General features: G+C 38.2%; 1 protein-coding gene and 1 long non-coding RNA gene across 44 annotated transcripts in view; one reads left to right on the top strand and one right to left on the bottom strand.

Annotated features, from left to right (window-relative positions):
• The window catches only part of Nrxn3 (neurexin 3), a 1,549,271-nt gene that overhangs the window by 54,013 nt on the left and 1,468,564 nt on the right, over positions 1-26,694 (bottom strand). The window lies entirely within an intron of this gene.
• The window catches only part of LOC144377901 (uncharacterized), a 32,299-nt gene continuing 21,614 nt past the window's right edge, over positions 16,010-26,694 (top strand). Inside the window, exon 1 of the long non-coding RNA XR_013439172.1 lies at positions 16,010-16,308. This is a non-coding gene — a long non-coding RNA (uncharacterized LOC144377901). The remainder of the gene's footprint in view (positions 16,309-26,694) is intronic.

The following is a 26,694-nucleotide window of genomic DNA, read 5'->3' as shown; positions in this document are numbered from 1 at the left end:
ACATCCCCATTATTAGAACTGTCCATTGCTGATGCTCCATTTCTGATTGCCCTTGCCCTAAGGAGGGATAAAGACATGATCTATTTCCAATGGCACTAGACCTAGCCAATTTGTGTGGTCCTTAGATGATTCAGCCCCTTCCTTTCTGCCTTTTAAACCTCACCATCACCATTCAGTCACAGCTAACTGAAACTCCCAAAGTAATTGCAAACATCCCAATCTCTCCTTGCCCAGGGCAGGAAGCAATGTTTTCTTCAAGAACTTGGCATCCAACATTTGCCATGCTTGTGTCATTTCAGTGGAACTTCCTCTGCCAGGAGGATCAGGCATAATTCAGAAAAGGACTCAGGATTCAGAATGTTCATATACAAATTTTCTTTTTTTTTTTCTGCTTCTGTTCCTGACATCTAGAAAAGTAAAAAATTACAAGCCAAGGCTTTTAGATGCGGCGAACAGCTTAGAATCATATCCTAAGTAATAGCAATTTGAATTGATTGAAAATTACTCTTACTCTTGGAAAACCCAGGGCTTTTAATTTTTTTAAGCTCCCCCCACCCTGTGTTCTTCCACAGATATAAGCAAATGCAGGGTCGAATGCTGATTCTTGAAAGAAAAGGTCCCTCTTTGATGCCTGATTCCCATAACCACTTTTAGCATGCTCCATAGTCGAGTATTAACACAGACTCAGAATAGTATTGTTAAGAGTAGAACAGAACTATCACTTTTTTTTTCTTTTTGCCTTTCAATAAAATTCATTAGCCTCTTTGGATATGTTGGGGGGTGCATTTTTCCATAAACCCAACCATTTTCAACAATTATGTTTAATTCCTTAAGAAAAGTAGTTGGTACTCCTATGAAGAAATGGATGCAGGAATTATAAGGAATCATGCCTAATAGCAACATTAACACCTGCCACATTGAGGCTTTGTGTTAAGAACTTCACACTTTAATCCTTACAGTACTCACAAGAGCCAAGAGTGTAGACATTTCCAGTGATCTCTGCTATTTTAACCACCTACCACCAGGTGCCTTCAAGTAATGGTGTTGCTTTAGGAAACATTTCTGTTCATGTGGTTATGTTGGGGATGTCCATGGTGGAACCTTCCATATCATCTGCTGCACATTTTTTCCCCTCATGATGACTATCTGAAGTTCTCACAATTCCCAGAAGCTAAGTCTACAGTGTTTACACAATAGTTTTCCATATGTTAAATACCAATAGCATTTATAATGTCATTGAAGGAAGCAGAAAAGATCCATGACCACCCACAAACCAATAAGTTTTGGTAGTGGCTGGGCAGCAAGGTTCACTATCAAGAGGTTTTGTGTATTCATTCATTCATTCGTTTGTTTATTCATTTATTTCTTCAACAGATACATATTGAGTTCAGATGAATAGAGCACTGTACCAATTATGAGGGATAGAGCACTAGACAAGACAGACATTTCTCTCTGGAATACACTCTCTGAGGAGACAGCCAAGTAAACAGACATACTCGACTCGACATAGTAAATTCAATGCTATGACAAAAATAAACAGAAGATGCCAAGGAGCAAATAGCAAGAGAGTAGAGATACCTCCCAGGCAGAAGAAAAGTGGCAAATGAGCCCTCAGGGACCCATGGGTGGGTGGGAGCAAAAAGCCAGGTGTAGGAGGAGAAGGATATTTCCTGTGAAATCCACAGTATTTGAAAAGGGTTCAAGGCATGAAGTAGCTCAGTTTACTTGTGCACCTACATGGCACAGGGTGACTGGCATGAAGAGATATACTTGACAGCTGCTTGAATTGTCATCTTGTTCTGGGAAACGTGGCTAACAAGCACTCATCTCATAACCCACCCTATCAGGCTCCTCTCCTTGTCCCCTGCCCCTCCCCCCACATCCCACCAGTGTCATCCATCACATTCCTGTGCAGGCTGACACACATGGCTTTGGAATGTAATGCTTGGGAATGATGGCAAGCGTTCCCCACGGTACAGATTAAACACCTTACCTTGCTTTCTCAAGAGGAGGAAAATAGTCTCCTGCCGTTATATATTACCCAAGTCCTATATTAAAAATAATAATTCATTCTACTCTATTTTAAAAAATGTGTTTCATATTTCTAATCCACATGTTGAAATTACTTGGTTTTGTATTAGGTTTCATAAAACTAAAGATAGGTATTATAATAACTTTCAATAAAATATCTCTATGGCAGGAGCCCTCTTTATTCCTTTCCTGAAAGTTTTTTTTTATTGCATTTATGTTCTTTTTTTTTCTCCCCTACCAATGCTTATTGAAATTACTTTGGAATAAAACTGGGACTGATGAAACCTCAAAACTCTGTCCACCCAAGTAAATTTATAGGTCTATTTGCCTTCCAATTCCTTCAGTTTCACCAACTTGACTTCTCATTTTCTTCCAATGAGTTATTGTTTCTACAATCACCTGCTTCTAATTATTTATTTTGCAGGTCCTCTGCTCCACGTCAGCACAGGGACCATTTCACACCATTCCTCATTGTTATCCACAATTTGGTGTCCAGAGCACTGTCTCCTGAATGATCAGAACTGTTCATGACAGTTTTGCCAAGTCCCCTCCCGGCTGCCCAATTGTCTTTCATGACTTCAAATTCTAACCTCTAGCCCTTTATCTTATACTGGTCGTGGGCTAATCTTTTGGGGGAGTAATCATTTTTCTGCACCCAGCTCCTTCGAAGCATGGTTATTTGACCGAGATTAAGGGTGAGATAAAATAAGTCCTGCCACAGAACAGCTTTATGAAATTATAAATAACACACTCAAGAATGATGATCTCCTTTCTTCCAGTGAAAAAGGAAAAGAGAAAGGCCCATAAATATTCTGGAGTCCCACTGATAACAGCCATACATCTTTGCAGCTGCTCCATGCTAAAAAGAATTAAATTCCTTCAAATACTTGGTGCTTTAGATTTTCCCCTCTTCACTTCCATTCTGAGATAGAGTTAGTGCTTTAAATATCTCTTAAGAGGGCGAGTTCCATTCAACTGCCTTAGGAGTATTTATAAAGGATACGGGAGGTATTTTCTAGTTACCTGGAGCCCACTGACTCTAGGTAAACCTATAACCTTAGATAAGATTTTAGAAGTGGGACTATCTCACTTTACATTTATTTACTAAGTTTTTATTTATTAAACTCCTGCCATCACAGTCTCATCTTTGATCAATGTTAATATACACACACACATCCCGGGATGATTTTAATATTTAACACCCAAGGAAAAATAGCCCTTCCTGTTAGGTTGAAAGCATGGCTTAGCAGACTTAAAAAGACAAAGAGAAAAGAGCTCAGGAGGTTGGGCAAACGTATTAGAAGACTTTCTTTCCTCCTCTCTTCTATCATTTTACCCAAGCCCACTACAGAAGCCACCTTAGAACACAGTAAGATGTATTCGTGTGATATCTGTATTCTCATTGTATTCTGATTAAACACACCCTGTGATAGATAGATGACTATCTTCAATAAAGGTATCTGACATTGTTATGACAAAATGAAACATAAATGATTTTACTCTGTCATGCTCAAGTGTGGAAGATGGGGACTCAGCATCAGGCAGGTCCTGAATGATGGTGACAGAAACAAAAAGTTCTAGTTTGTTGTGATGTTCTCTCAGGTGACTCTGGGATCCCATTTCTACGTGTCTAAGTGTCTTCACTGGATCAATGCCCTGTGAATTTTAACACTATTTTCCAGGAGTCATGTTGTAGGGTTTTAAACACATTTCCTTTCTTCTCTCTATGACTTCTGGTGATAATCACTTGAACAACTTAACTTGGCTCATATTTCCATGGAATGAGAAGTTTTCTAAGGAGAATTGCCTTAGGTTAAAAACATTGCATTGAGCCTAATCAAAATTATTTAATTGGAACAGAGCTCACTAAGCAATCTGAATTAAAAGCAAAACATTGTCTGTGATATATGTTTTTAATTGTGCTTGCATTTATTCATGCATCATTCATTTCCTCCACAAACATTTACTAATGGCCTATGATATGCCAGTTACTATGTTGAGTAGTGGACAGGACCAGTTTTGTCCTAAAACACCAATTAGTTAATAAACCATTGTCTGTTACAAAACTTTGAAATTAATATGGAGTACCCACCGTAATAAAATTGATTATTTATCTATTGTCATTAAAGACAGCAGATTTTACTGTAATCCAAGTACACGGTATCTCCTACTTCACTAAAACCTTTGCCTACCTTCAAAAGTCTTTATTTTTCTTCTTCTTTTCCACAGGAGCAGGATAAAGTATGACATGATTTATAATAATTTTTGCTAATGAACTAGCCTTTAAGGAAATCCCTTTGCAGAGTCAAGATTTAATTAACAGTAGAAAAAACAAGCTAAGCTTAGCCATATCTTGTGCTAAGTATTGGGATCCTTTCTAACATTGAGGTCTTCAAGAATGATATAAATAAGTACAATGCAACATTTTTTTTCTTTTTCTTTCCACTTTTAAGTTATTTCTTCCATCTGTTCAAAAAGGGAAGAGTGAATCAAGAGAGAGGGGAGGGAGGAAGAAGAAGAGAGTGGGTGGAAAGGGGATTAATCTATCTGTTGTTCAAGGCAGACTGACAGAGGGAAGGAGAGTATTGAACCACAGAAGATTAACCAAACTTCAATGTACCTTCCCCAAAGCAGGAGGAATGTAATGCTACGTGGTGTTCCACTGATAAGCAAATCCCTCTAAATCCTTTCAATTTATTTCTTGGCCTAGAGAAATTACATATTATTTAGGAGACAGAAAACAAAAACAAAAACAAAAAAACAAAAAAAGAAAGGAAAAAAAAACCTAGAAAAATAAACCATCTACCCAGCCTACACCATCTCTAGGAAATCCACACTGGGTGCCTATTGATTATGTAAACATAATGCTGTGTCTGATGGTTGCTTTTCTTATTGGTGCAGTCCTCTCTAGGACTGCTAATCGGAGAAATTTGTCTGCATTTACACAGAAAACTCTGTCTGGTTTTCACCACAAACTTTTCAGTATTCAGGCTCTGAACATTATAAGGGAATGCCAAAAATTTAGCTGAAGCTCCAAAGACCTGATCTACTTTTCATTCTTCTTTTTCCTTTTCCTCCTCCTTCTGTTTTTTTTTCTTTTCTTTTTTTAATTTTTCTTTTGAGTTGGGGGATTTCTGGTCTAAAACCAAGCCTCTATTTAAAAAGGGGAGTAACCAAAGCCAAATATTTATGTGATCCACAAGCAGTGATATGAGTAGACTTCCTGAACTAGTTTCCATCATGGAGAGCCTCCATATATTTCTGATCCAGAGATGTTAATAGTGTGTCTTACTGCATGCTGTTTGTTATTCTTGTAGAGGGAAGAGGAATGCATGTTGGAAAATAAAATAAGGAAAATAGAATTGTATTGGCTTTTGGGATGGTAGTTCTCTGGGCCCTCTATCTTAGTAGCCTAAATGCACCACATAAGGAAAAATAGCCCTTCCTGGTTGGTCAAAGCATGGCTTGGAGAACTTAATAAAATGAACATCAGAGGAGAATAAGCAGGTGTGAGGGGCAGGACAAAGCCAGTGTGCTGGCTGGGAGGGTAGTGTGAACACTGGTCAGCAACTCTGAACAAAATAATGTTAGGTAGCAGTTTAATCCAGAGCATGCAACACTGGTTCTCAATCTTAGGTCTTAAAATGAATTGAACTATATGTGATGAGCGGGAGAGAAAGGGGTGGGGAAACAGCAAAACTACTGGGAATCAAAAAACAGTCAAAAGTTTATCTATGGTAAGTCATTTTTTACTGAAAGGACTATATAATGCACATGGGCATCTCTTAGGTCTATGTAGAAAAGAGTTGAGAACAATTAGCTTAGAAGACTGGACATGATTGAGATTTGTGCTCAGCAAACGAGTAATGAAGAGAGTTGAGGCTCAAAAATGTGTCATGTAAACACGATAAGAAGTGCATACTAGTACAGTCCGGAACTTAGTATGTGGTACAGAAAACCTGCCCAGAACAAGCAAATAAAATCAACTGAATATGAAATACAGGAATCAAAATAAAGAATTATCTTTCCTTATCACACTGAAAAGACTCTCTCCCACTCAGCCATGTAATGTAATGTGGAAAAAGCCAAATGTAGGTGTTAGAGCAAAGTCAGCAGCTAAAGCCAGGTTATTCATTTGAAGCTGGACTTAATAAATTACTGAGGGAGTTTCGAGTGATATTCAGTCAGCAAGTTTGAGTCAGAACTGTGAGAGGAAAAAATGAGGGTCAAATGGGAAACATGATACAAAACCCCAAGAAAGGAAAATACAAAGGTCAGCTATGGATTGAGGATTTAGCCCTAGTTCCTCATGTCTAGAAGATAATACCAACTTCCCACAGAGAAAGATTGGGAATCAGATTCAAATAAAAATGTTTGATGTATATAATAAATCTCAAGTTAGAGAAGGTCTTCAGGCACTGTTGAGTGAGAAATTCTGGAACCCAAATGGGCCCACTTAGCCTCCAGAAGTCCCTTCCTCATCCCCAGACTGCAACTAGTATTAAATGGATAATCCCATCTCAGATATTCATTTGAAATAATTTACAAAGACCAATCAACACGACTTCCATATGGGATAGAACAAGGCTATTCATTTCTGATCTCTAATGGATAGCAAGGCTAACAATATTTTCCAATTCTAGTTCGTAAGCAACAACATTTACCCGCTGTCAAAGTGGAAGGTGGAAATACAGCAGGAGTAATCACAGGCATGAGAGCCATGGTAGCACACAGGGCTGCATGCTCCCTTAACCACTTTATCTCTAAATGTGTGTTTTCTGAGTGGAGGAAAATGGAACAATGGGGTATGTGTGCAACACAGGAGATAGTTGTAATGTGTGTATCGACCCTGTTCCTTGCCACCCTATCCACATATAGTGTTCATGAGCACAGGAGTTTGTAGACATATTTTGTGCAGGAATCATATGACTCAAACACCTTTTGTAAAAACATTAATTCCCCAGTATTTCTCCTGGGGAGATTGGTATTGGCGTTTAGACAAGAGTGGTTAGGAACAAGTTTTCAGTCTAAAGCTGGCCATCTTTGCATTTCTCTTGCCTGGGGTTCCAAGCTATATCTCTTTGGTAACAGAAGGCATGTTCCAGCTACTAAGTGGAGCACTGGGAGCCTCAACAAGGCCACTTTCTCTCTTTGGATCAGATATTGCTTATAAAGCAGAAAGAAGGAAATCAGAAAGAACCAGAGATCGGTTCCCTTTCAGTCCTATATCACTCATTAGTGAGCTGAAGTTACACAATGTTGCTAGAATGTATGCAGATCAAACAGTGAAACAAAACCCAGCAAGTTAGTCTGGGCAGCATTTCCATGTTTCTGGTAAGAGCAAAATGCATATGTATATATGAGCTATGAAATAAGAAGTTTGTTATTTTGGTGATTCTGCATTTGAGCCTAATGCCCTTAAATTTGCATTTAAAACTAGCACTGCACAATAAAAAAATGAATGGTAATGTTTAGGCTAATAATTTTAAATTTTCATTTTTCTTTCCTTAAAATGAAATTAAAGAGCAAATAAAAACAGCATGGTAAGTTGCGAAAGAGTCTATGGAAGAAAGAAAAAGAAAGAGCTTTATATTTAGTGCTTTTTTGAACAAGGGACTCTTGGTTTCCTTATGTGCTGGTTTCTACAAATTATGTAGCCACCCCTGAGAACAGTTCTGCAAAAATGCTTTTGAACAGGCCAAAGGAATGTGACATGGTTTTCAGAAACTTAAATTATGAAAAATAGTTTATGTTCCTGAAGTTGGGTCCCTTGTGCTTTACCCCTAGCTTCATGGCTATGATCCTTAACCAGCTTTATTCTCTCAAAGTTATTCTGGGAGAAACAGCACCACCATTCTATCTTGTTATGGTGCTCCTGATAAGGTGCTTACCCTTCTCCCTTCTTGATCTACCTTGACCACTATTTAACAACATTGCAGAGAATATTTCATAAGGATACAGCTCTCTCCACTTCCTCTCAATTCTGAAAATCCAGAGTTTCAAGGTAACCTCCTTAAAGACAAATAATAATCACATTATTTTTTGGAAAAATTGGAATGTACCTTATCCACAGAAGTTGTATGGTGAATGATAAAACCCAGATAGAGAACTGACCCCACAGAATCAAGAGCCTTTACTAACACTGGCTTTAAGGAAAGCTTCCTTCTCTCCACTGCCGTGGAGAACCAGCTGATCTTGCGGTAAGTGGGCAGTCTCTCCAGATCACCCTCTTAGGAAGTGAAAGTCAGTGAGCATCAACTGTGCAGAATCATTGTCATCTTTAAAAACTGTCCAAAGAGTATTTTTAATTTGAAAGAAATCAATATATCATTTTGTGGAATGAGATTTTTTTTTTTAAATCTGAGCATCTTTATTTAGCTTTTCTGTATTTTTTTTTCTCTTAGTCTTTAAGAGAGCAAAGGAAAAGGTGTTTTGTGTGTATATGTATTGATTCAGTCACTTCGAACAAAAAATAAATAACTAAATAGAGCACAGTAGCTTTAATGACAATCTTTCAGGGATCAAGATCTCTAAACAACTCAGTCCCTCATTCCAGTTGATTGGAAATAAACAGAAATCAATAAAACAGGATTACTGGGCAATAAACAAGAGAAGCCACATTCATAATTTAAGAAGCTTCTTTTCATGCACTCATTACTGAAGAGTGCACTTGGGCCCTATCCTATTTTTACAGCAGCATAGATTTCCTCTCAGCATGTACTCTTTTCCTTTATTTTATTTTATTGATAAGTGAAGAAAAAAAGATTGTCTAACATATCAAGAGGCTCCTATGCTCCTATTTTTTTTTTTTGTACCAGGAATTGAACTTAGGGGGACTCAACCACTGAGCCACATCCCCAGCCCTTTGTATTTTATTTAGAGACATAATCTCACTGAGTTGCTAAATGCCTTGCTAAATTGCTGAGGCTAACTTTGAACTCACCATCCTCCTGTCTCAGCCTCCTGAGCTGCTGGGATTATAAGCATGTGCCACTGCACCTGGCTATACTCCTAAATTTGTTCAGAGGATACTAGGCAAAGAGTAATCCCTCAAACAATTCCTATCCCAAATCTGTATGTCTATCAATGTAAAGGAACATGGTCCCTGCCTTCCAAGTGTTTATTTTGCAGCAGAGAAGTCAACTATCCTATCACAAACAATGCCAATCTCCAGTCCCTCACACTTCTTCCCAAGGCTGGCATTGTGACCATTCTCGCCAAGCCTCCTATGTAACTAGAAGTAGCCACGTGTCACAGATTGGACAAAGAGATGAATAAGGACATTTGCAAGAGCATATAGAAATGGCTTGGCTGATCCAATTGCTTTTCCATCTTCCTTGGGTTTGGATGGGTTGTCTGGTGCTATAGCAGCCATCTGGTGACCATAAGGTGGCAAGTATGAGAGAAGAGCCAGGAACAGAACTGAGAAGCTGATTCTGATTTCATCAAATGTAACATAATCTGAGCTGAATCAAGTAGATTTCTTCTCTCCAGACTAGAGAAGTCTTGTTTCGTAAGAGGATATAGTCTCTCTTCAGTCACCACAGGTCAGGTTTTCTGCTACCAGAAGTTAAAATCTATCCTAAAGAGAGGGCAAGCCACAGAGATCAATGGGAGGCAGAGAAGACATGAGACCTTGTTGGGAATGGTCTCTGCCTTTGGTGCACATTAGTTACCAGGTGACATTTTCATAATATGCAGGAGTGGGACTTGGGTGTCAGCCTGGTGGGGAGAGCTCCACTGTGAATACAGGGCTCACTGAAACTCCAATTCATTGGAGCAAGAGAAGCTATAGAAGGATCATTATAGAACTGAGGGGGCAAGGAGAAGTAGTTTTACCTTAGTAAGGGAAAATGCTTTTGATTAAATATCTTTTAAGCATTTGCAATCTACATATCCCAGACTGAACTGAGTATCTTCTCCTACTACCCCTGTGGCCACTCTGCCTGTGGTGTCGTGACTCTTCAGGTACAGGCTCTAACCCTCAGGGTCATCTTTAAATCCTCCTCACTCACCATCACCTCCAGGCACCAATTCTGGCAAAGTCCGTCTCTAAAATGCTGCTTTATTTTTCACTTCTACTGCCCTGGTGGCTTTCCTGGATGAATTTTGAGATTCCTTAACCAGATATCCCACCTATGTTTACTTTGTTCTTATCAGTAAACTCTAGAAAGTATTGCCAGGATAAAACACTGATTTTGTCTGTAACTCTTTTGGTCCAGATTTACCTCACTGCTTATCAAATAGAGGGCTGACTTAAAACAAACAAAAAAAACTTTAAAAAATTAAGATCCTCTACCCCGGGGCTCCAATGTTAACTGGAAGCATTATCTTCTACTACCACATGCCCCTGTAAATACCACCACATTCTGACTATTAAATAAATGTTTACATTCCTTGAACAAATGTATTAAGTTGCTGACTTATGTTTTGGCTTGTACTCCACCTTACCCAGCTCTATTTGCACTTCGTTGCATTTCTACCTGCTGAAATTCCATAAATCCTTCTTTAGGATCCAACCTAAATACTTCTCAAGAAGCACTTTCCTGATCTCATAGCTGAAAAATGCAATACTTCTTTTAGCACGCCAACTCAGTATTTTCCTGGGATCTCACTTAAAGCACTTATTATATTCTAACTTATGACATTTTCCCTCTACCTGATTGCTACTTGGGGGAGGAAAAAACCTTGTCTGGAGGCAACTATAATATCAAGGGGCAAGTGTTATATTTGGAGTCAGAAGACATGAGCTTCGCCATTTATTTATGGTGGAAGCCCAGGGCAATGGAAGTACTCTACACGTTGGTTTTCTCTTCTGCAAATATGATAAAATGACATCTGCTTCACTTGTATTATATTTATGTGGGTTGGAAGTGGTATAAGTGACTCAGAGATGTTACTGCCTATGATAGTTGTCAGAATTATGGAGGTATTTATTATTGGTTTGAAATCACCCACAGGACTACAATTAGTATCTGGCCAGAACTTAAGTGCAAAAAGAAAGAAAAAGAAAGAAAGAAAGAAAGAAAGAAAGAAAGAAAGAAAGAAAGAAAGAAAGAAAGAAAGAAAGAAAGAAAGAAATGAATGGTAAGTGCCCAGATAATGTCTGCTTATTTAAATAGAATTAAGTGAGCTAGAAGAGATTTTTAAAGTTTGGGAACTTTAGGGATGGAGGAAGGAAGTATTTTCCATCCTTGCTGAATTATTATTAATTCTGACCTTTGGAGATAGCTTTATAAGCCCGATTTCAAGAGCGGGGGTTTCTCATCCATGAATGAGGGGATTTAAACAATGTGTTTAAATAGAAAATTATTCCTTTAAAAAGTAGGAAATTCTGTCCATAGAATTCATAACAACATGGATGGACCTAGACTGCATCACACTAAGCAAAATAGTCAAGCACAGGACAAACACTGTATGATCTCACTCACACGTGGAATGCACAAAGTCAAAGACACATTAAAGAATAAGATGGTGGGTTCCAGAGGACAGGAGGTGGGGGGATCAGGAGAAGGGGAGATTTGATATAAGACTAAAAATTTCAGTAGGACAGGAAGGATAGGCTCTGGTGAGCTATAACATGGTTACTATAGTTACTAATAATATATTGTGTATTGTGGAACAGTTTAAAGCATGGATTTTAAATATTCATACCACAAAGAAACAATAAATATTTGAGGTGATGAGTAAGTTAATTAGCCTGGTTTTATCATTTCACAATGCATACATGTATCAAAACATCACATTGCAGTTCCTAAATATATACAATGATCATTTATAAATTGAAAATAAAATAAAGCTTAGAAAAAAAACCGGGATTTCTTTGGAGGAATACATTTGCTTTGGAAAAAGAAAAAGACAGTCCAGAAAAGCCCATAAACAATTTTTATAGCAATTCAATAGCCGTGTATCGTGTACTATAGGTTTCAACTAAGTTGGGCATCAGGTAGCAATCTGGAAATTGGGACCATTTAATATTTGAGTAGACTAGTCTTCTGCAAGAAGTCTATTAAGTGCTCCACCCCCCAAAAAAAGAAAAGACAAGAAAAAGATATCAGGGTTTTGCTTTTCATCATTCCAAACAGCCATGGCTGAGCAGAACCTAGGAGGCAGCGGTAATTCTTTGGACACACACTTAAACCCTTAAGTGAAATTGTTTACATAAAGGAAAGTCAGAGTATGTGTAATCACTCTTGCATAAATGCCCTGTAAAATGATTTCAGCAATTACACTGTTTGTAAGTACCTCTGAGTCCATTGTGATAAACATCTATCTTTGAATATTCACATTAATGCACTAGACTGTTCTTTCTTAGATAAATTTGAGTTGAACGTTACGCAGTTAATATAGTTGAGCACCCCTTGCTCGTATTCCCTTCAATGCATACATCAATGCATGAAGGGGGAGTATTTAAAGGTTGTGAGCTGCCGAGCACACATTAACACACAGGGAAGTCACCAAACACCTTTAAATGCTGAATAAATAGACTTTAGGTTTTAAATATCATCATAGGCTGAATACCTAAGAATACATTTGGACTGGACCTTTAATTCCCACATAAGCAATATCTTATAGGAAAAGGCAATAATGGTTTATACAGAAAGTAGTTTTAATATGCTACCAATTGCTTGGCACACATAGGACAAAATTAAATCCAATTCCCCAGTGACCCCTCTATGAAAAAAAGTAAATCTCTATCTATGTTTATACCATAGACAAAATATATATGTATGGCCAAATATGTACATTAAGTGTGGACCTTAATTTCATTAACTTTTGCAACTAAATTGGGAAAATTCTTTAGGATCTTTAGCACTTATTCAGATTCTATTTTCTTTGCTGTGGTGAAGGGAAGATTACAATTTCTTTGCTGTGACCAAGTGTACTAATAGTCTGTGGCCTTAATTACCTTCCATGGGTGCTATGCTGGCTGTAATAATGCTATTGGCTGGGGCGTCGTAAAGGTTAACAGTGAGTTTGTACTAACCAGAGTGGAAGGAGGACTGATTTGTCAGAACAGACAATGGCTATCTTGTTGGAGGTAGATCCCAGAAGCTTCAGCTAGCCCAGCCCTCAGAGTGCCTTAAAGTGGAGACAGGGGGAAGTCTTGCTGGGAGGCATGCAGATGGCCTCGTGACAGAAGGCACTTGGGGGCCATGGGGCAGTGGCTGTTTCCCAATTGATATTAAAGTATTCCAAAATTTTTACAAATTTCAGCAGATCTGAAAGCAGATGGTCCTAAGGAGGTCATGGTGGTACATTCAGTTTTTCTAGAAAAATTCTGTTGCCTGGTCTCTAAGGCCAACAACTCACCTTCACTCTTTCAAGGATTCTTTTCTGAGCTAATGCTTTGGGAAAAAAACAAAAAGTCATATGAAAGTGGCCCCCCATCTTGAAGAAGCTAATCATTAAACAGGTGTGTAAAAGGAATAAATATCCTTAATTATAAAAAGGAAAAAAAAATGGGCTCTGAGGAAAGAGCAATAACTTCATCCCCTTCTCTGGAAGAGTCAGAGAGGAATTTAGGGAGATGATGGTTTTGGGGTTTTAGCTTTGATAAAATAATAGAGAATTAACAGACAGATGTGGGGACTGGTAGTGTGGGTGAATAGTACCAATTAATGCATAGACAGAAAAACAAAAAAAGGAAGGAATAAGAATAAGAGACTAATATGGTTTGGCTGGAGCATTGAATCAGTATAAAGAAATTGGTACTTGAATGAAGAAGTGAGAGAGGGAGAGAGAGAGTGCGAGAGGGAGAGGGGGCAGAGAGAGAGAAGCAGAGGATACATTGAGGGCTCCAGGGAAACTCCCTGTATTTGACAAGAGGAATCAAATCCAGTGTACACTAACAGTGCACCAGCAAAGTGACCTTTTTCTACAAATGCCAGCACATATTTGTTTAATCCTAGAAGGAATGCATATTCCAGGTATTTAAAGCAATGGTTCTGCCAAGCAAATTTTCCCTGCTGGGGACACTCAGCTGAATATGGACATTAGTGCTAGTGCATACACTTCAGAGAGGAAGGGAATGCCCACTTCCACCCCTTCTTAAGTAAAGCCCCTATGAGAAGGTGAAAGCCTTCCAAATAATTCTTATCCGTGGGTAAGTATTCTACTCTCTGTTCTGGAAATCCATCCTGCAGAGTTTTTCTGTCTTCTAACTGAATAAAATGTGCAGCCTGAGAGGCAGTTAATAATGCCCTGCAGAGTGACTTTCAGTCTTGCTGAATGTGATTACATCCAGACATTCGGAATGGCCATGTTCACACTTGTATGTGTGTATATGTTTGTGTGTAAGAATGTGTGTTTATGTGTGTGTGCTTATGTGTGTGTGTGTGTGTGTGTGTGTGTGTGTGTGTAAGCGAGAAAGAGAATAACAAAAACATAAAAGGGATAAAGTTAGTTTCAAAGGTCCAATAGATTCCCAGCTGGAATGCACTTGTGGAAAAAGAAAGTTACATAAAAGAAACTGGCAGCTTTAAACACCATCTGGACCATGCTGTGCTCATTTGAGCTTTACCTGTTTAAAAAAAAAAAAAAAAAAAAAAGAGGCAACACAACAAAAAAGTCCCTACAAATACAACTATAGAAGAGGTTTTCTGATTCTTTGGAGATCAGATGCTCTTGTCTTCAAATATGTACAGTGTATTTCCTTCAGTCCTGTTTGATACAGGGATAGATTTCCTTTTTAAACGAGTAAGAAAAAGCCTTCTCAAATCCAATCTTAATCTTTGGAATAAAAGAGAGAGAGAGAGAGACATGCAAAAATAAACTCAGCACCTTTGAATTTTACTTAAGGAGATTTCTAAACAACTCAATTGCTTTCTGCAGTCTTCAGAGGCAAAAGTAAACTCATGGGTCCCAAGCCCCATGGGAGCAGCATTGGGATGTCCCCAACCAAAGAAAGAGAGAAGAAAAGCAATAATGCTAAAGGCATGAGACAGAACCTGGACTGAAACAGAACCTGGACTGAAACAGCAGGGAGTAGCCACAGAACAACCACACCTCTTTTTCTTAGTTATGGCAAACATTGGGACATTTTATATTCACAAAATGATAACAAGTAGAAATGGTTTGGACTCTTGCTTTTTTTTTTCAGCTACATAAGGATCCATCTCCATCTTTGACATAAGATAATACATTTGAAGGAGAAAGATTTGAGGGGAGGTTTAATCATATTCTTTTACTAAAAGAGAATAATATTTTTCCCCAGTAAACAACTTTCAGGTGAAGTTCAAATGCCAAGACTCAGTACTGCCTGAGACCATTTTTATTTTTATATTATAAGGGTGCAGAGGAGATCCTAGAAGATATCAAAATCATAAAAAAAGCTAGAATGAGCAAACAGGAATCAGGATGCAGACCTCCCTCACAAAATGAGTGCTGAAGTTTAATTGGTAAAAATCCACAAAATGCAAAACACAACAGCTGTGATAAAGGAAATTCTAAAGGCATACATGATACTATTGTAATTTCACATAATTAAATGTATACAATAACATTATTTTCAATTTTTTAAAAAATTACTCAAAGCCTATTAAATAGAGTGACATCCAAAAAAATGTTTCCCTTTGAAAATTTTAGGAATTACATTTTCTTAATGGACTTAAAATATGCTTTGAATTTCTGTTTTCTGGGTGACTGTCAAAATAGCTCATAGAGAATAGAGCAGAAGGAATTAGGGAAAATAGCCCTTCCCCCACGAACACTACCATTAAATCTTCAAGGGACAGGAAAGGAGCAGGATTGTAAATAGATAGTGACTCCCCTGAAAAGCAATCGCCCCCCCTCTTTTAAATCCTCATGTGATTCATAAAAAAGCAATTTGGAACATTTTAATTTCTTTTCCCACTTAACAACAGTAATGACTTTCTGGGTCAAACATTTCCTCCTAGTTAATGATCAGTTAGCTGAAAGGCTCAGTAACAAAAGACCTACAACCTAGTCACTGACTGCCAATTATTGTCCACTTTATCAGTCAGCACATTTAGACATAACAAGACATATGCCAAGCTATCCACAGAGGGCTGCATACCAAAATCATATCATTAAAAACACACTTCCATGAAGGCAAAGCTCTCGGGACAGCTATGCTATCACAGCGGCCATTTTTCTGAAAGACAAGCAAATGGTAACGCTTCCTCTTTGTTCAGATGATCCACAGAAGGACCCTGCCGGAGATGATAAATTTCTGCATCCCTGAACTGTGAGAGGGTGAACAGTGGACACCACACAAAGATTTGAAGAGGATACTTCAAGGAGGAGCACCTGAATGTAGGTCCTACCTTAAACAAATCTTATCTCTTTGGGCAAGGGTGGAGCTCTTGGAAGTGTCATATTGTATAAGAGAATAAAACTCAGAAAAAAACTCAAATTCAGATAATTACATCCTATGGGTTTAATTGGATTTCATTTTCCCCCCTCTCTACGTATTGTAATCACCTATTAGTTACACCCTGAAGTCAAGCCTTCGGCACTTCTTGGCAACATTTTGAAGGCTGTGGGACTACTGGCTAAAGGATTCCAGATAATCATAGATTGATTAAAATTTTACAGCTAATACAAATGATGGTGAAAATCATTATCCTAAACCAAATCTGTCTTTTATTCATTTTTAATGCCCCTAAAGATTTCAATGCATGCAGCATAAATAAAACGAATACAATTCACCAATCATATGTTACCTTTGAAGTTGTTCTAAAAATTTTCAAGGTATAATAATTATCACGTTTCCTACTATTCACGTATGACCCAGTGGCCTATCATTACTAGTCAGAGATGAGACTCTTAGTTGTGTCACAGATGGGACCAAAACCAGTTCCCTTGGCTTCCATCTACCATTTTGACTCCATGACAACTAAGGGAAAAGGTAATAGACTTTTGGTTAGTAGGTATAAATATGGCTCACGAATGCCACAACTGATATTTTTTTCTAAATATCAGTTAACCTGTTATTAAAGCTTCCACTAGCTTTCCTCACAAGTGACTTGTTCCAAACACATATCTTTAGAGAATAAAAACACACTGAAACCTTATAACATAGTGCATAATGCTTTCAAAGAATGAAGGGTTTTCAAGCTGTGGAGGGAGTCCAAAGGTTGGCAGCTGCTAGTGGTTATGAAGGAGACAGGCTTGCTCTGAGGCAGCAAATACTTCCTGTAAGACTCTTCACCTGCCACAAGACAGCTACAAGAGCAGTCATCCAACCTTAAAGCATTTGAGGTAGCACAGCTCTATTAATCCCAATAGAGCACTGAGGAAGCCTTTTCTCTACACCTCTCTATCCATGGAGTAGATAAGAAAATATTTTTTTGATGAGTGGCCCCAGTAAAACAACAGGAATGATAGCTTTTGCTATCAGCCTTCTAAGCACTGACTATTAGCTTCAGTGATGGCCGTAGTGGGTGGGAATTAGATTTGTATGGAAAGTCTCTTCCCCAGCAGTGGTACATTGAGTCACATGAAATGCTAATGAGTGTCTGCCTTGACTGAACTTCTCTTTCTGGGTCTCTGCTCCAGCCTTAAAGGGAAAACTGGACTTAGTGAAATGTAGCTCTAATTTCCCTGGAAGGATATTAGAAGATGGCTCAGCTTGCTGGGGCCCTTGGGCCCAGAGAAGAACCAAGAACTTGACATGCACCCTTCCTTCCTATATGCTTCCAAGGGATGTAAGTGAGGGAGTGAATGCTGAAATCAGGTGCAGGTGGCTACTGACAGATGTCTGCTCACTGTATTCCTTTCTTGACTCCTGGAACTCCGCAGTAGGACATATGAATTACCAAGGATTTTGCCCCTATTCTTTCTCCTATATCAACTCACTGCTAAGTTCTCTACTTCATAGGCATTCTTCCCAAAATATATATTTTTCTCTTTTCTTAGTCATTCATTTGTAGGATCAAACAAACTCTTGTGTATAGTTTGGCTAGGGATTAGAAATTAAATAATGGATAGACAGAAAAAGAATCAAGAATCAGTACAAATAACTCTTTAGCATCTAACAAGACTATATTAATCCCTAAAATAATCAGGTTCATTTTCAAAACAGGGCAGGCCTATATCTAGTTTTAAGGGTTTTATTTTGTATATAAATAATAGAGATATATGTGTGTTCATGTTTGTGCACGCACGCACGCACGCACGCACGCACACACACACACTTCTGAATCAGAAGTTTCCATGTGCTTGAGTTTAAAAAGAAGGGCATATCTTAAATGAAAATCTAGATAATATTGGAGATTTTTCAAAAATTAATATTCTCCAGTGTTTTTATTTTCAAATGGCACATGATATAAATACAGCTCAATTTTCTAAATGTTCTAGCAGTGAAATGACCCAGAGGCATGCAAGGTCCTTAATTGATGTCAAGTGACACCAATGAGAGTTGAATGATAGTTTTTAAAGATAGAAAAGATGAATATACGCTGAAATTTTTTATTTCAGCAACATTTTAACAACAGGTTTTCTGATGATTAGGAAATTGACTTAATAAAACTTCCATCTCTTAAGCATTCCAAATTGGGAGTGTGTTGGACCCAGGTTAATTATAGGGTAATGATTTTGTAATGTCTAAATAATAAATCCATATAGATTTGAAGCTGATATATAAATTAAGAGGCAGACAGCTTGAGTCACCAACTCAAAATGGATAGCAAGAAGACAACATAGAAATAATTATCTTCTCAAGAAGTGTGTAGGAATTGTTTGTTTTTTCCCCAAAGACTACGCTACCTGAGGAACCTAGAGTATATATTCTTGTTCTTTGGAAGTGTGTAGCAGGAGAGAATTTCAGGCTTCCTTATGAAAACATAATAAAGAGAGAGAACATTTATTACAGCAAAGTCTTCACTGGCCCAACAAAGAAATTTGTACATGGTGCCGGGCACGGTGGTGCACACCTGTAATCCCAGATGCTCCGGAGGCTGAGGCAGGAGAATCACAAGCTCAAAGCCAGCCTCAGCAAAAGCTAGGCACTAAACAACTCAGTGAGACCTTGTCTCTAAATAAAATACAAAAAAGGACTGGGGATGTGAATCACTGGTCGAGTGCCCCTAAGTTCAATCCCCGGTACCTTCTTTCAGAAAAAGAAGTTTCTGATGGTGTTGCCTTATTGAGAAATGCATTGAGAAATGGATTCTCTGCTCTGAAACAACAGCTTAGGCTCAAACACAATGATGCAAGAACAAGGGTTAATAGGACTCTGCATCTATAAGGAAAGCTTTAAGGTCATCTGCAGAAGTGGGGAGGATGTGGTTATTGAGATTACACAGTTTTAAGCAAGAACCCCAATGTCCAAACAAAAAAGAACCTCACAGTTCCCCAGATCCAGAGACAAGTCAAAATGTCTACAGAGAAAGAGGGGTGGAAGGATGAATTTATTTAAAGCAACTACAGTTAATAAATCAGTGACAATCGTTTGCCATTTATAAAGCATTTACTGGGTGTGAAGGGCTGTGCTGAGTAACTTATGTATTCTATTCTATTTACTCCTCCCAACAGTTGTATGAAGCAAGTCTCATCATTTCTATTTTGCAGAAGATGAAACTGAGGTTCCGAGAGCTAGACTACACATGAGTCAAAATTCCAACCTAGATCTGTCTGATTTCCAAAGTGTTCCTCTTAACCATTTACCTGTAATCAGAGATATAGTAAGAAGGTCAAAAAGCACCCTAAAAGGGCTTTAGCCCTGAGCAAACCTAAGAAAGTGATATGGCTTTTATGAGACACATTTATAAAATCATCTCACTAAATAGAAATGTCTAAACAACCAAATTTGTTTTTAAACTAAATCTGAAAATCTATATAGACCTCTATTTAATCCTCTTCTATTTATTTTTGAAAAGGAGTATAGTCCTGCAGAATGTATTTCCATTACTTAATTTAATTTTTATTATTTTATTCCCTAATTTCAACGTCGCCTAAATCTCTCCCTACCCTAGGCTCCTGTTTGCATGGTGAGCTGGAGGAAATTCTTTTTAAAAGACACCCTGTATCTATGAAAATTGCAAAGATCAAGGACTAGCCACACTACTATTTATTATATAGTCTGTGCAATAGGAAGTCTGTAAAGCACTTCACCAACAATTACTCTCTTGGCTTCGGCCTACATTGCCTTTCTGACAAGAACAACCTTGGGGGGTGGAAGGGTGGGGAGCAAAAGAGAGGGAGAAGGATCCAGAAATCGAGAGAACAAAAATGTAATTGCCTGCCTATCAGCCCCACTATCATAATTACTTTCAAACTCTGACACGGGTTGAATCAGATGAACAACCAAATCAATTTTTGCAGTTGGCGATCAGTGCCTTCTTAGCGTATAAATTAAAATGTCACTGCTGGAGTACAAAGTGATGCCACTTCTAGGATCCCCAGTACATTAGAATGAAATTTTTTTTAAAAAAAGTTCCCCCCCCTTCATGCCCTTCATGGTTTTCTGGCTGTGTCCCTCTAAGGACAATCTTCATTTTCTCCGTTGCCTAACAGTGAGTACTAGTAGCTATGTCACCATGTAATTCTCTATGGAGAGCTCATTCCATAGTAAATTGCATTTACTGTGGGACCACCTAGAACAGCACAGACTGATAACCTTCTCCAATAGATGATTTCTAGGTAGATAAACAATCAGAGAGAACATGAAGGAATGGAAGAAGATAACCTGATTTTGAGAAGTCACTGCTCTGATTTTGTAGTATGACTGCTGCCAAGATCACCAAGCCCTGTGGCCTTATTTAAATGACTGAAACATGGATCACAAAACACAAGAGTGCATACATTAGGGACTCCACAGACTCAATTTGGTAAATAGTTTTTCAGAGCCTTGACTCCTAAAGTTAGGTGAAAACCAACAACCCCCACAGTCTAGTCTAGGAATGAGAGGGATTCATGAAACAAAACTGTAAAATGACCAATAAGCAGTATTAAAGCAGAATAAATACAGTAGGAACACATTAACTTGGTGAAAGTTGAATTGGAAATATGGCCTATTGAGCTGGTCCTTGAAGGATGATGTCAGCCCTTGTCTGCCACAATCCCACCCCACCCACCTCAACCTTTTGCTCATTTAGCCAGTCATATATTCATTCCATCATTTGTTCATTCCTTAGCCATTTATGCAGCACCTACTTTGTATCATTGTCTGTACTGGGATATAGGACTATAACAATGAGACTATACAGCACAGAGCAAGTAATATGAGGTCATTGCTCACTCTCTGCCAACTAACAGGTAAGTACTGTGAACAGTCTAATCAGTGGCTACTCTATCCAGAATCAGGAACCTCTAAACTTACAACTTCTAAACTTAGCTTTTCTACAGGAAACTCTTAACATGAGAACCTGCTACACAGCTGGTCAGATGCCTGCTTGATCTATTGGTGCCCAAGTGGACCTTCATTTACACCTTCCCAACCACCCTACCCATCTGCTCCCTTATTCTAGCCTGGAGTGCCAGAGAGGGTTTCTGGAATGCTAGCTCTGAAATTCAGCTGTCAGGTGAGATTGGACTACTCCATCTGTTCCTACTGAGTGCTGTTTCTAGTTTATTTCATTTAGAACCTAGTTAAGACCCTTGGCTTTAGTTCTGTCCATCTTTTTCTCTGTAATATCTTTTTCTCTGAAAACTCATCATTATCTGGTACTAAGACTCACCCCCAATTTGTGTCCTACTATTGTAAATTGAAGTCAAATCACTGCAGAAAATGGTGCCTATCTAAACTGGTCATGGGTTTGGTATGGTGGTGAAGCTTGTCCAGGATACCTAGAGTTGCCTCTGGAGGTAGAATCCACTCTTATCCCATCAGATAGAACATTAAACTTCAGTGTGACAAACAAAATATATAAACATTAATCTCATTGGTCTTTTGCATTAGGTATGATCAACCTAATGATATTTAATGTAAGGCTGTAGTGTGCATAATCCCACATAAAAGCCATCTAAACCTAAATCTGCTTTAGTTGTAACATAAATGGATCTCAGGATTATATTCATATTACCTCTGCAGACCAACCATGCCTTGCTCTTTATATTTCTTCTTTATTAATCAATCCAAGAATAGAGAAATCAAGTAATTAAGTCACTACTCCATTCAATAATTTCAATGTGAAAAAAGCAAATTAACTTGATAGTATGTGTGTGTGTGTGTGTGCATGTGTGTGTATGTCACATACTTATTTCCTTTAGTGTTATGAGACACAATCCATTCATCCCAGAACATCACTAAATGCTTCTCTTGTGTATTAGCCGTCATTGTCCATATAAAAAATACAGAGGACAGAGACTACATAGTAAAACTGAAGCATCAGTCATCTGATTAGCCCTGCATGTAATTGACAATGGAATAGCACATAATATACAGAAACCACATATGAATTATTATTTATGTAAAAATAAGAAATGTTTGGGTAGATTTTTCAGGCAGATATCTCAGCAAGGGGTATGTAAAGGCAAACTCATGGGGAGACTGAATATGCTTTATCAGAATCTAGTAATGTAAAGGGAGCTTAATGGGCTCACTCTGGGTTTCTGATAATAATCCAATGTCAAAAATCCTAGAATGAGAGAATCATTGTTCAAGAATCAAGAATCATTGTTATTTCACTCAGACTCATGAGGAGATCTCAATGCATTAAAAAAAATGCATCGAGGCAGAATCTACTCTTATTCCATCAGATAGAACATTAAACTCCAGTGTAAGAAACAAAATATGTAAACTTATTATTGCATAGAGATGAATGGAGAAAAGTAATTTGGTTTGGGATAAGCAAGGTTGAAGAGAGCTGGAAGGTACTGCCATTGACCTGCTCTTTCAAAGTTTTCAAGGGATCTTTCACAGATAGAAAATGCTTATCAAATACAGCATCACCACTCAAGATGAAAACAATTGCCTATGGATTATGGATACTGAATAAACCCAAAAGTCAATATTGGGAAAGGTCCTGGTGATGGAGGCAAAACCACAGAACAAAACTGAGTCTGTGTTCAAATTCTAAATTCATTACCTACTAGGTGTGTATTTTGGGTAACTTACCTTTTCTCTCAGTTTCATCAACTGCCTAGTGGGGGCTATTATAGGAACCAAATAAGTTAATATATCTAACATACTCAGAAAGATGTTGGAACATGTTAATTAACTGTTGCTGACTGGTTTAGTATTGATGATGATCTTAGTTCTTATGAGAAAAGAAACATTAATCAGATAATTACATTATTATGGTACTCGTCCTCCTCCTATAGTACTGTGCAAGAGAAGTGTAAGGTGTTGTAAGAGCATATAAGTGGGAAATTAACTCTAGTTAGAGAGTTCAGGAAAGCATTCCCTGAATTAAATATTATTATTATTATTATTATTATTATTATTATTATTATTATTAAGCTGAGACCTCAGCAATATGAGAGAATAAATTGTGGCAGAAAGGCAAGAGGAGACATATAGAATAAACACATGTGCAAAGGCCCTTAATGAGAAGGTACTCTGTGCTCCATCGGCAAATCCATATGGTAGGAGGCTGAAGACTGACCTGGTGAGCAATAAGACTACAGAGGCAGGAGATGAATTGGACCAAACTTGTAGGCTATATTAAGTCTTCTTAAAGAGCAATGGGAAGCCACTGAAATGATCCTAACAGATAAGAACAAGAATTCATGCTGCGGTTCTGGTCACAGTGCTTATCAGAAAAACATAAGTGATTGACTAGCATGCAAGAGGCCCTGGGCTCTATGCACAGCACGGCAAAACAAGGACAAAAACAAACAAACAGGACAACAAGCAAGCAAATAGTGTATTAAGTGCCAAGGGATGCAGAAACCTTTGTCATCTGCCATTTCCTGGGGTTCTATTTAGCCTCATTTCTCATTACTCTTCAGCTTGCAAACCCAACTCCAGCAGAGCCAGATTACTTGCAATTCCAAATGCAACAGATATGCTCATGCTTCACACTACACATTCAGCACCCCTCTGGAAAGCCCTGCTTCCTCTAGTCTACCTATAACTTCTACTGGAACTCTGAAGTAGAGCTTTGACATCAGCAATTATCATGGCAGTGGGTATAGTAGGTACTAGAGCAAGGCTTGCTGTGAGCACAGATGAATCCATGAGTGTACTGATTGTAGATAGGATCAGCTTGACCAGGGCTGAGAAAACATTTGTGATATTACACATTTGATATGACCAGTAAGAAGGCAGCAAGAAGCTTTTACCTTTTTAATTGGACCCAATCTCAGAACTGAATGTTGACAAGGCGCCTTGCCCAGTAGTCATGCATAGCAGATTAAATGTGCTCATTTTCTATCTGAGAAGACTCAGCCCTTGCTGCCATCTGATCACAAAAATTAAGGTCAGGAATAGCCTTTTGGAAAAAAATAAGTGCCTCTCAGGGGTGTCAGATAACTCATTGACACATAAGACAGAGACAACCTTTGGCAGGCTTCGTTAGTCACATGACACATAGTTATATTACTCCAGTCACTAGATAGAGTGGCAGCTGCCAACCTCAGAGGAAAGCCCATTCCCAGAGGCAGAGAAGCAAATCACATTAAATAACTGCACTAAAGTGGACACCATTTGGATCCTTTTATCTGGACAAAATCATTAGGCACATAGAGAGGTTGTACTAGGATATTAGATATAGTCTTTCTTTTTCATAATACTTAGAAAACATTAGAAACCAGAAACTAAATTCACCTAGCTAACTATCCTCCTCCAGGTGTCTAAAAACAAGTGGTTGAATAATTAAGAATAAAATAAAAGAATCAAAATGTGTATGGATATGGATACAGGTATCAAACATACATCTATACATTCAAACATTGATTGATTTTTATACACTGTCATGAAATCTGTTTATTTTCCATTTAACATTGTATTGGGAATATTTTTACATGCCAACACGTTTGTAGTTATTATGGAACTATAACTATAAGATCATATAAGAACTGACTTTTTACATACTCGAAGTTTATAAAAAATGTTTTGAAAGAAAATGGGAACTGTGAAACATAATAGAAGTTTCCTTCTGACTTCCTTACTGGTCACATTGAATGTGTGGTTTAACACTGCCATAGGGCCAGCCCCTGCCTAGAATGACGATGGCACAGCTCTTGTGACATCTGCTCAGTATTCAATGAGTACTTACTACTTACCTGGCACTCTGAAATTTGCTAAAGATATAAAAATAAGTCAGATACAGTCTGATGGGGGAAGTAGAAAATATGTGGGTCATCTGTTATAACAGTTCATAATGAAGGCATTACTAGGCATGGAAGGCCTGACAAAGGTCATCTCCATGATCTTCATCTTATGTGTCAATGAGTTAGTCGATACCCTTGTCCATTGTAGGTCTTCTCTCTCGGTACCACAGAAGCTTCTACATATAGGATACTAAGGAGCCACAAAGGATTATTGCAAGAGTAAATGAGACAAATATATGTAAAGTTGAGCACTGTAGCCCATGGAACATAGCAAATGTTCAATAAGAAGCACAAAAGTAAAGGAAACAAGTCATTTTGTTGAAAGAGAATTGGGAGTATATTTGAACCAAATTGAGGTAGAAAAGAGGTGGCAGCGTATGTGTAGACTACCAGTGGAATGCTTAGGGGCATTTTTCTGTTCTTATCATTATGCTCACTCCTACAGCTTTTCTCCTACTTCCTGCTGTATGAAGCAACACTATCTGAAAGGATGAAATTGTGTTTCTAATCCAGCTAAAAATATTCTTGTACTTATGCATGTTTGCCAAAATATTTGCAGGTAAAGCATGGACGTTCCATTGAACTTGACAAATAACACTAACAAGAATTAGAGGAGATCCTAGGTTTGAGATGACTTGTAGTCATGAGGTATGTGTGTATGTGTGTGTGTGTGTGTGTGTGTGTGTATGTGTGCATGCGCGCGCGCGTGCATGCACACTTCTGCATGTGTGGATGTGTGGATGGCCATTAAAAGATTTAGAAGGGGGAGAATAAAACAAATTCATGACAGTCAGAATATTAATATTTAAAAATCAGAATATCAGTATTATAATAGAGAACAAAATAGTGTAAGGGTTCAGATCACAACACTCCAAAAGCATCAAGGTAAAGAGTTTTCCAGACTTATAGGGAATTAGGAGATAAATTAGGATAAACACTACCTTGAGAACTGGCTGGAATAGATGGGTGGCTTTGCATATTTGATTCTATTTTTGCATATTCTTTCCTTATTTTGGGGAGATGGGGCTAAATTTACCTAGCTAATTATTCTGCTCCAGAGTCATCTGGCCATCGGCATGCCACTCATAATGGTGACAAGGAAAGATAGGAAGACATGTCCTATGACTGGCTGTTTCTTGGAGCTCAGAGAGAGGTGAAGGAATGGAGCCCACAACAGGAAAAGAATCCCAGTGGCATTATTGTGAGGTGATCTTAAATGTAGCTGCAGTGGACTCTGTCCCCAGAGAGGTCCCCTTGCTGGAGCACTGAAGGAAGGCCTCCAGCACCATCAAACAATGGCGCTGCTACCTTGTTCTGTTTTGGTTCTCTACTCCTTATCGCTTGAGCTAATATTTAGAAATGTAATTATTGCTCTCAATTATTAAACATTTTTTTTTCCCTTTTCACATAGCTGATTTTCTTTTTGAAGGCTAAGTCACCCTCCAGGGAAAATCATTTTCTCAGTGGATTCCACTTCCCTTC

This window comes from Ictidomys tridecemlineatus, chromosome 5 (assembly GCF_052094955.1).
Source record: "Ictidomys tridecemlineatus isolate mIctTri1 chromosome 5, mIctTri1.hap1, whole genome shotgun sequence".
NCBI lineage: Eukaryota > Metazoa > Chordata > Mammalia > Rodentia > Sciuridae > Ictidomys > Ictidomys tridecemlineatus.
The sequence above is the reverse complement of the archived record's forward strand: the minus strand, read 5'-3'. Positions and strand labels throughout refer to the sequence as shown.